The following is a 10,543-nucleotide window of genomic DNA, read 5'->3' on the forward strand; positions in this document are numbered from 1 at the left end:
AAGTTATAAGTTCTTCCTTCAAGAAAAAAAAAAAAAAAGCCTTTAAGAGAGTTTTTCAGCGATGTGCTCTTAGTGTTGCTTATTTGGTTAAGAATCACATCGAACAAAAAACGCCTCAGGAGTTAGTTGCAAAACAAATTTGATTTTTCCAGCAAAATAATAAAGACCAGAACGGTGAAATAAAATTGAAAAAAATATAGCTTTCACCTGATAAAATCAAAATTAAAATTGTCTGGTCCACTGACCTTAAAGTTACAGCGTATGAAGTGCAACATTTTTACTTTGGCAAATAAGGTAGCAGAAGTCATGCGTAGCACTTGCCTTTTTTGTGTCTCATGTTTTCGTAATTGTTAACAATTAGAGCAAAAGTAAGGTTTGGGAACAGTCTGTTACTTGTAGAGAATTATGTCAGAAGGTTTACTTCATTCTCCTTGACTTAATTTCACTTGCCGTCAATGTTTATCACATCATAAATTTCATTGATTTTCTAAGTCATGTGCCTGTTCATGTCTTAACAAAACACAAATGACAGCTCCTTCCTGCAGCAATTGTCATTTAAATTATTTAGCACGTCAGTTGTCTACTGGCCAATTATATTAGGCATAACAACTCCTGCAGAACAGTTTCATATTTCTGAGAAGCAAATTGAGTCTAAGTTTGTGATTGTTTACCTTTTGTCAACATTTCGACGAGATCACGGTAACTTCGTCATGTTGTTTCTCTTCATCTGCTTTATTTCCTGTATTCAAGGAAGCAGTCAGAGGGTCATAAATCCTTTGAATCTCAACCAGTTTGGGTAAGATATTTGTGATGTAGCTGCTTTGAATTTTTTTTGTGCTTCGTTGTGCATTTATGAGGTAAACAGGGAAATGCATCTGATTTTATTTCAATGCTAATGCCCGGGGGGGTTCAGTCCTTATTCTTATCTCGATAAAACGATATTACTATCAATGTTGCGGTTAGTGCAAAACTGCAAAAAAAAAAAAAAAAAACCACAACTCAAAAGCCTACGCGTAATACCAGAGACACGAACGACTTCGTATTACTATATTCTAAAAGACTTACGGGAAAGAAACGCTCTGCTAGAAGGGTGAAGCCAAGACGAAAGTACCGTTAAATAACTTTCATTTGAGTAGTAATTTTTAGTTGTCTGGATGCACCGATCTATAAAAAGGTTCACCGTGTGAATTGAAGATTTGTATTATCCAATAATTTTAGATGCTTCGTGTTAGAGCTCTAGAGTTATGGTACTACATAAGAGAAACCTTACTTCCGGCTTCTCTTATCTTGGGAACTCTATCGGTTTGTTTTGACTGTTTTGATTTCCTTGCCAACAAGGGTATTTATTAGCAAACAAAGCGGCGTTGTTTTTCCTTTACAAAAATTAGAAGCGAAAGGATTTTCCAAGGCTTACCGACTCACAAAGAGCATAGTTAGTTTCAGTTGGAAACCCCTTCCCTGCTACGCCCCTGCCTATGTACATTCGCAGATAGCTCACAAACGTATCCAAGTTTAAAATTCTTTCTTCAAGAAAGAAAAGAGTCTTTGAAAGAGTTTTTTTCAGCGATGTGCTCTTTAGTATTGCTTATTTGGTTAAGGATCACAACGAATAAAAACGCCTCAGGGGTTAGTTGTAAAACTTTAAACAAGAAAATCAAATTTCATTTTCCAGCAGAATATTATAGACAAGAACGGTGAAATAAAGTGAAGCAAATATAGCTTTCACCTGATAAAGTCAAAATTAAAGTTGTCTGGTCCCACCGACCTTTAAGTTACAGCTCTGAAGTTCAAATATTTTACTTTGGTAAATGAGGTAGCTAATTGAATAATCGTTTGCCTCCTTGGGCTGGATTAGCCTTCCACGCAGTCGATTTTAGGGGAGGAGGTAATACGAGTCCCCTAAAAATGGCTGCGCGGGAGACCAGGGCTGGATTCGTCGGTTCTGGGCATAAGACGATTAAAGCCTCTGTGCGCATGCGAAGAACCCATGCAAACAAAGAGGCGTTGTTTTTCTTTTACAAAAATTAGAAGCGAAAGGATTTTCCAAAGCTGAATACACAGAGTATAGTTAGTTACGCGAAGAGTAAAGAGTAACCCTTTCTTTCAGGCGAGATGCGATTACAAAATAGAACGAAAACGAAAGCAATTATTATTTAAAGTTGGTAATAATTTAGTCGAGACGCCCTTTGTCCTCCTTGGAATGAGTCGAAGTAAGCCTTTTGCTAACGACGTTTATTGGCGCATACTTAACTTTAATTTACTATCAAATAGACCATGAAAACTAATAAAAAAATCTTGGGGACACTTAAATCTAAACACCGCGCCTCACAATGAAACAATGAGGCCTTTGTACAATTCCATGGCTAAAACGGATTCCTGGAAAAAAGGTAGCGAAAATCGGTGCTTCCGAGAATTACGAGTTGCCACGTAATAGAAGCTAGCAAAATCTGCAAGATGTTCCAAAACAGACAAAATGAGAGCTGACAGGCAGACCGAGTGACCCAATGACTGAGTGGCCTTCTAATCGACTGAATGACTAACTATTTGACTGAAAGACTGGCTTAGCGAACACTTACGGATTGAGTGAGTGAGTGAGTGAGTGAGTGAGTGAGTGAGTGAGTGAGTGAGTGACTGAGTGACTGACTGACTGACTGACTGACTGACTGACTGACTGACTGAATAACTGACTGATCGAGATACTCAGTGACAGGCGGAATTAATAAATGACTGACCAACTGAATGACAGGCTAAATGAATGAAAGACGGCTGACTGATTACGAATCGACTGTCTGGGAAACACGAGAAGCTGACTAATTGACTAACTGAGTGAGTGACTATGGTGGCCGGTTAGTATTCGGCCAGTCTTTTAATTATTTTTTTCATTTTATTTTTCACACATCTGATGTATAAGTTATAGTTTCATGTACAAGGAAGCTTTGAAGCTTATTTATCACTGGGCGTACTCAAATCTGAAAGGGATGATGTAAGTTTTTCGGTTTCAAATTAAAGTTGTGACAGCAGCCACTGTCATGAACTTTTAGATCATATTCTTGCAAAGATGATTACCGACTTTACAACATATTGCGACGTTTTCAACCGGCACCATTCACTAGCGAGGGAAGAGGAAATAAACAAATGAAATATGATATCTGACTATATGAAACATATATTTAAACACTACGGGTTAGAGATTAAATAGAAGAAAGACCCTCGCCGTTATTTTATGCAACTTTAGCAGTTTCGAAAAGAAAGCCTGAAAAAAAAAAAATTCGGGCTTAAACGGGATTCAAACCCATGACCTCTGCGATGCCAGTGTGGTACTCTGCCAACTGAGTTATCAAGCCAACTGGGAGCTGGTCATATTGTGAGTTCGTAATATACCCGCGAAGGATGAATAACTGGATATGAATATATGAAACATATATTTGAACTGCGGGTGAAAGATTAAATAGAAGAAAGACCCTCGCAGTTATTTACACAACTCAAGCGTTGCGAAAAGAAAGCCTGAAAAAAAATCAGGCTTGAACGGGATTCCAACCCATCACCTCTGATGCCACAAAAACAAACAAGTCTCAGTCTCCATGTGCTCAGGACGCTTAGAAGAGAGGGGTACAATCAAACAGAAATTGATTGCCTATTCAATTCTCTTGTACTACGTACTTAATGCCGCATTTGCATACCCATTTGCTTCCCTGTGCAAAACCTATAGCAAATGCGGCATTTACTAGCATTGCTACTTGTTTGCTATATCTTTTTACGAAATTTGCTTAAATTTGCTAAGTGCCAATTTGGAGCAAATCCATTTTTTCGTCCAGTATACCAAACATCTCATACGGACTTGCGGTGTGCAGATTTAGCCGCTGAAGCTGAACTTATTACGATCCAGCGTGTTTTGGATAGATGTAGGAAGCGTAGGGGCATCTCATATAGCATAGATATCCACGATCTTTTAGAAAACAAGATAACGGACGAACGTCTGTTCTAGACAAACTTCCCAGACTGAGTCCTACTATGCAACTACAGCAACAGTGGTGTACACGGCTTCAACTACAAGTTGTGGCTGGTGGGGCTGGTCAAGGTGTTCTACATCAAGGTGAGTGCCCCCCAGGCTTTGCAGTTTCTCCAGAAAATGGAAAACTCATTGACAAAACTGATTTCGTTCTGAATATTCTTTCGTTGTACTTTGGATAACAACAGTCAGAATCTATCGACGCAGAAATGATTAATACGTCTATCAATTGGACTGCTTCATCGTCTTCCAGGACAAGCCTATTTTTCCCGGCCCCCGGGCCTTTAAACTTTTGAAGATAGGCATGTTCAGATTCCCACCCCCAGAGACCCAAAAAGGCGTTCAAATTACCTTCTGTTTTTATGCTTCTCCTTACATAAAAATTTCCAGTTTCAATCAATCTCTTATCACACTTTACAGATAGATATAAATTAATGAAAGCTTAAAAATGTCTTCCGCTTACAAAGGCTAAGTCCTTTAAAATGTCTTGTAACTCCTCCAACTCCCACAGACTAGGGTAAAAATTCACCTGCAACATAAAGCGTAGATCATTTTTTCCATGGCAAGGTTTCAAAACCTCAGTGAACTATGTATACACGTATAGCAATACATAAAATCCCAGAATTATGTCTCGTATTTTGTATTACACAGCTCTGGAAAAACTGTTACTGAAATGGACCCCTTATCTAAGTAATCGCTTGATGACTGAGATTATAATGATGATGATAATGACAACCTTAGCGGCATTGCTGCTTCTTTCAAAACATTCAAAAGTCTCATAGTTTTATGTTTTTCTTTTGTTCCACATGGAGGGGCGGTGACATGGCATCAGCTGCATGTTTTCAATTCATCATTTGCATTCATAAGTCTTGTTTGCTTTTACAAAATTGTCATAGAATCATTTTTGCGTTTTTGTTTTTATTTAAACGAGCAAGGACGGTTTACCGCACTGTTCAAAGAACAAGACGTGTCAATGTGACGATCATTTCATGCTGCAGTGGATGGCAGAAAGCTTACTCCTGGTCCACGTCCTGTGGAAAAGGTACGCTAAAAGTAAATATCCCATAGAGAAAAAGTGGGAAAAAGGCACGATAATGACAAAACCACATTGATGTAGGGGGGAACATTTAACATCTGTTAATTCCGTAAAAGAAAGGAAAACTTGCCAATTAACCGTACAGACCAGGATACACGTTGTAACATGACATGTAGTATTAAACGCAACTTCCAGTTTTCGCACCACGTCCACGGTGATTTTGTTCCGTTCTTGAATATCTTGTGCGGCCAAATTAATTAAACTCGAGTAAAATCGGTCACCACTTGGGCAACATCAACCCGCAACGATAGCATCGAGTGTTATTATCTATAACATTGCGTGCATCAGCGTCATGCGCACGTAATTTTCAACGCGGTCTGTCCCCATCCTCGTTCCCAGAGCCTACGATCTTTTGGTCAGCGGTTGGATCGTAGGCCCTGGTAACAGCCGTTACCGGATGTCTTGAATTTCACGACATCCGGTAGCGCATGCTCAGTGGGATAAATTACCATTGCGCTTGCTCAGTATTATTATTGCTCAGTACTGCTCAGTATTAGGAAGTAAAGACAAATGAGGAGAAGCGTAGCATTTTTCACCTTACAGCGCATCAGGTTTTTGACAGCCAATGAAAAAAAAAGATATTTTTGGATGGACCCAGAGTCACTCGTTCAACAATTTAAAAAAAACGTTGGGGCTCTGGGGACGAGAATGGTCTGTCTCTCAAATGTAAAGGACCCTGTTAAATGAATTAACAGGTTTTGCGCCAAAACGTCCTGGACGACATTTAGAATCCCTTGGAAGAGGGGGCGCGCTAGACCAACGTCACCAAGACCCACCACATCGATCGTGACGCCAAACAGCACGCCATGGAGACAACCCGCCAAGTCAAGAAATATCAGTTAGTGTGTAATAAGCGCGTGGTTGATCGTACTACTTTCCAAACGTACACGTACAGTTATGTAAGATACACCCCCGAAGATGAGGAAATAGCAGAACTGTTGTGTGAATTGTAAAAAGAGAAGCGTGACCACTAGGGAGACGCCCAAGTTCCCGCTTGTAAAGTATGGTTTTTTCCATTTAACTTTTGTTGGTAGTTTAATTTCTGGTGTCTTTGACTCGGGAGGGGACTGGGCACAATTCCACCTATTTTCGGTATTGCATGACCCTCTAACGTGACTCTCTTTTCGATCCTGACGTTATCTCATTTGTATAAAACATCGATACGTCTAATAGATCAATCATAGTCCAATGCCTCTTATTTGCATAAAATCAGCCCTAAACGAGCCCATACAACTACTATCAAGAGGTTCCTTCAAAGTACCTGGATACTTAAAAGTTTTTATTTTTTTAAGAAAAGCACATTTTTGAATGAAAATCGAATTACTTTTTGTGTTTTACAGTCTCAGAGTGAATAATGATGAAGGTTTTTGAATGGTACTCTAAGATATTTTTGCCTGTGGCCGCTCTCTGGCATTCATTAAAAAAAAACCAGCATCCTAGGCTCCTGGCTGTGTTTTGTTCAAATTCTGTTTTCGCTATATTACTGTCAGATGTATTGAGCCTGCCTTAAACGGAGTTGCAAGACACGTTCACGATGTGTTGCACACAACGTCACATCCTGCGTCTATCGCGATTTCAAAAGTTGTGGGCGATGTTACTTACTCGTTAGCTCTTCTTGCAATTTCGCAACATTCAACCAACAAATTGATTAAACCAACAACAAACCAATGATTAAAGGGGTTGTGTCCTGCAACGGTTATTTGGCACAAAGGAAAGAAAACACAGTAAAATATCCTTACTTGCGCCAACTTGTGAAGAACTTATCGATGTCCATGATCAGTAGTTTCATAACATGCGTTCGGGCGGGCAATGAGGAGTAGATAAAAACTGGATCATTTTTCAAATTGAGAGGCTATACAGTATCAATACTATCCAAATGTGTTTATTCTTCACTTGAGATTTTATTTGTCTATATTTTGTAATAGCAATCTGCTCACAAGGGTGCCACTCTACTCATGGAACCTGTGTTGCACCCGACAGTTGCCAGTGCCTAGCCTGTGTATGGAAAAGTGATTTTGGAAGGTTCTTGTGAATGGACAACCACTTCATTGATACTTTGATCCATCTCATATCAACAGATGGCAGAATGCATTGCAAAGGAATGGAGGCCCAATTTCACACAGGTATCGGTATTTTCTACTGTAACTGTAAACGTAAGCGGCAAGCTACAAGTCTAATTTTTGCACATACTTACTAACAGGATCACTAAAGTATCGCACATTTTTTGTTAATAGAGAGATTGTGAGGAGCTCCGGTTGTATATAGGTCATGTGTTACTCCACACTGACGAATGTATTAGTCAGTTAACACAAAGGTAGGTGTACCACTGAAATTTTATTACATTTGCAAGATAAAATGGTTTCAAAATCATTATGATAAGACGTAATATGACAAACCCCGTATTTTTGTAACTAAAAATTCTATCAATTTGAATAGCGATTGCAAGGAACAGAAACGAAAAGAAGCCGGCGGAGACTGTGATGTAAAACCAAAAAGAAGGACAGATAAAAATAACGCAGAAATTGACAGCCAATCGCAGCAAGGCAAAGCTCAGAAGGAAATCTAAACTAAGGGTACGTAAATGCGCAATTAGCATATAAAGAACATAGAGTATTAATTCTTCAGAGTGAATCTATGTTAGTAGTACTAAAAAGGTGGTTTCTGCGTTGATTTTTTCAGAGAAAGTTCAGATCAGGAGAGTGGGTCCTTGACCGCCATGCTAAACATTGTCTTTCCCATTAATCACACACAATCACGGTCAACAATTCTTATTGTGTGCTGTTTCTTTTAGTAAGCGCGAGATGCCGGTGTTAGAAGTGATGGAGACAGCAAGACTGACAGTAAGTATCAATTGGAAGATTTCATAAGTCTATTCCGAGTTGTTCAATTTGAAAACGAAAAGGTTATCATAAGTGAAAAAAAAAAAAAACATATGTGGAATGATCTGCTGCTTTCCACATCCATTGGATGCGCAAAACGTCTTTTAGGTATATCTTGGTCAATTAAAAACAGTGTACCCTTTAAATGAGTCGTCTCAGAAGTATCGGAAGTCACAGTTGATTATTACGTCCCCTTTACAAAAATGTGGCCAATAAATGCCGTTTGGATTTACATACTCAACACACGAGGGGTTACTTCAAAGCTATCTCCAAAGAAAGTTGTAAAGCTTTATGCCTTATGTTAATACCAAACATTTTCCCTTTAGACATTAATTGCCTGCCGGACGAAGTTCCAGAAGAGATTTTTCAGTTTGTCTGGTTCAGTGAAGGAGATGCTGCCATTGCGGTTTTAAGCTTGGTGTGCCGGAGGTGGCAAATCATCGTAACTGACGAAATTTTCAGACGACGGATTCATTTCAGGTGGCTTGCAACAGTACATAACTGGCCAGTGCAGCGTCACAAGAATTGAAAGACCAATATTTTGTTATGTACGACATCCGAAAATGTCTTGGGTGTAATACATTGTACAAGGATGCCCCTGGATATATGCGTTGTGGGAAGTCAGGGAAGAGCCTAAGATTTTATTAGGAATCTTCTGACGATGGGCATCCTGGTTACTGCTCAGCGTTTTGTGCAAGTACATTCGGCATGTATTCACATCCACTCGATGACTGGGAAGGTTGAAAACAAAAACCAAAAAAAACCAAAATAAACCCATGTAACTTACAGACGTTCAAGTTACAATCCTAGCAAAAACTCGGTCGGGACGATTTCCAAAACTCAACACAAAATACCTCCCCGTCTCAATGCATGAAATGTTGTGATGTTAACTGTGAATGAAGTCTGAATTACTTGGGTGGCTATCTTAATTTGGGGGAGGGAGGGGGGGGGGAGCGACTTCCAAAAATTCGCAATGACAGCACGACTAAGCTAATGGCAATTGGTTAGAGATATCCAGATCAAATGTACACTGCAAACGCCAATTTTTGTAGCCGGCTGTCCCAGAAAATATCGCACAAAAAATTTTATCTAATTATTAAACATTTAGCGGGTACCTGCTGGGCAATAGACTGTTCACAGTCCCCTATTTTTCTGTGGGATTTTCGAGACTCGTATGCTTCTATCGAACTCCCACAATCCTGGTTTGTAAAGGCGAGCGCAACCTGGGGAGGTGTCTAAACTACTGAGGGGAGCGGGAGTATCTACCTCCTCCTCCTCTCGCACTCAAAGTAATGACTAGATCCCCCCTCGGTAGCTTGGACACATTCCCCTGGTGCGCTCGCCTTTTCAAACTAAAATGGTATTAGTCTCGACAATGAATACTCACCTTTGTTTGTTTGTTGTCGCGTTATAAATGTATCTTATAGGTGAAAGGAAAAAAAGGTGTGAATCTTATTGAGGGAAATGTTGAATCACAGAACGCTTGAATTTTGAATTACAATTGTAAAATATTGAGCTGTATTACCGAAAGTTTAAGTTCCCGTGTGTAAAGAGATTTGTCTGTAAAATGATTTGTACTTCTATATGTTGACATGATGGGTTAAAATGAATTTGAGTACACATTAATTTAATATTAAGAAGAAGAGAGCAATACGGGCAGGTACCGGTGTTTCAGTACAAGCCGCTGCGATTCCTTCGTAATTTTCTCAGTATAAGAGTTTAGGGTTAGGGTTTGGTTAGGGTTAGGTTTGATTTAACGTAAAAAGGGCTGTGCAACTTATCATTTAAAGGCATGTTATCAGTAAAAGCTATTTTGTGTTTAAATGCGTGTTATTATCTCTTATAACTTCCAAGGGGAGCGTACGTAGCAGTTTTGAATGAACATCATTTTTTTCGTAGAAGTGAGCGAGACAATTCTTCAGGCGGATTTGTAAGCACCCGGGTTATTCACCTCACCACTGAATATGTTCAAAAATATTTCGCGACGAAGTAGATGTAAACGAGATGCCTTTACCAGCATGTACGCCTGATGCTGTGTCTGATTCATTTATTCCAATTGTATGCTTTGCAAATTGATAAAACTATCCTTGCTAATGGAATAGTTTGAGTCACGAAGATTGCGTTATGTTGTTTTCCTTGTGTTACGCTACTAAGGTTCTACCGGAAATTTCGGAAATTGCATAACGATAACGTAAGCGTATCAATGACCTCTTCTCAAGTCCCATCGTGTTCTAGAACTGTCAAACAAGCAAGATTCCTTCGCCAGAAACCCTCTAATTTCCACCGTTTTAAAGGTCGAGTGCTCCTTAGAAGTTATTCTTTCGATTTACCGCTTCAAATTGGTTAATTTTCTGTTTTAAAACGGCACACTTGAGTCCACAACATGTTAACAATATGGCGCCACAAATTTAATGCAAGATTAATGAATAAATCAAATGATGCTTTGACGTCACATAAGTAGGGGTGAGTGGGTCACCTCCCTCGCGAAAGACGCGACAAGAATGGATTTTGATTGGCCTGCTTTTGTTGAAGACAATCAGAACAATGCATCCCGAGTAG

The 10,543-nt window shown here is 39.4% G+C and overlaps 1 long non-coding RNA gene across 3 annotated transcripts; it reads left to right on the top strand.

The window, feature by feature from the left end:
• The first annotated feature begins 1,451 nt into the window (after positions 1-1,451).
• Positions 1,452-9,594, top strand: LOC146466557 (uncharacterized). 3 transcript variants are annotated; one of them, XR_014867991.1, is made up of 6 exons: positions 1,452-5,051; positions 7,031-7,228; positions 7,340-7,419; positions 7,542-7,678; positions 7,897-7,945; positions 8,311-9,594. It is a non-coding gene; the product is annotated as an uncharacterized LOC146466557 (long non-coding RNA). The 3 variants fall into 3 exon arrangements; XR_014867992.1 differs by having other exon boundaries at positions 7,184-7,228; XR_014867993.1 differs by lacking the exons at positions 7,897-7,945; positions 8,311-9,594 and adding an exon at positions 7,785-7,882.
• The last annotated feature ends 949 nt before the right edge of the window (positions 9,595-10,543 follow it).

This window comes from Pavona decussata, unplaced genomic scaffold (assembly GCF_977016875.1).
Source record: "Pavona decussata unplaced genomic scaffold, jaPavDecu1.1 SCAFFOLD_143, whole genome shotgun sequence".
NCBI lineage: Eukaryota > Metazoa > Cnidaria > Anthozoa > Scleractinia > Agariciidae > Pavona > Pavona decussata.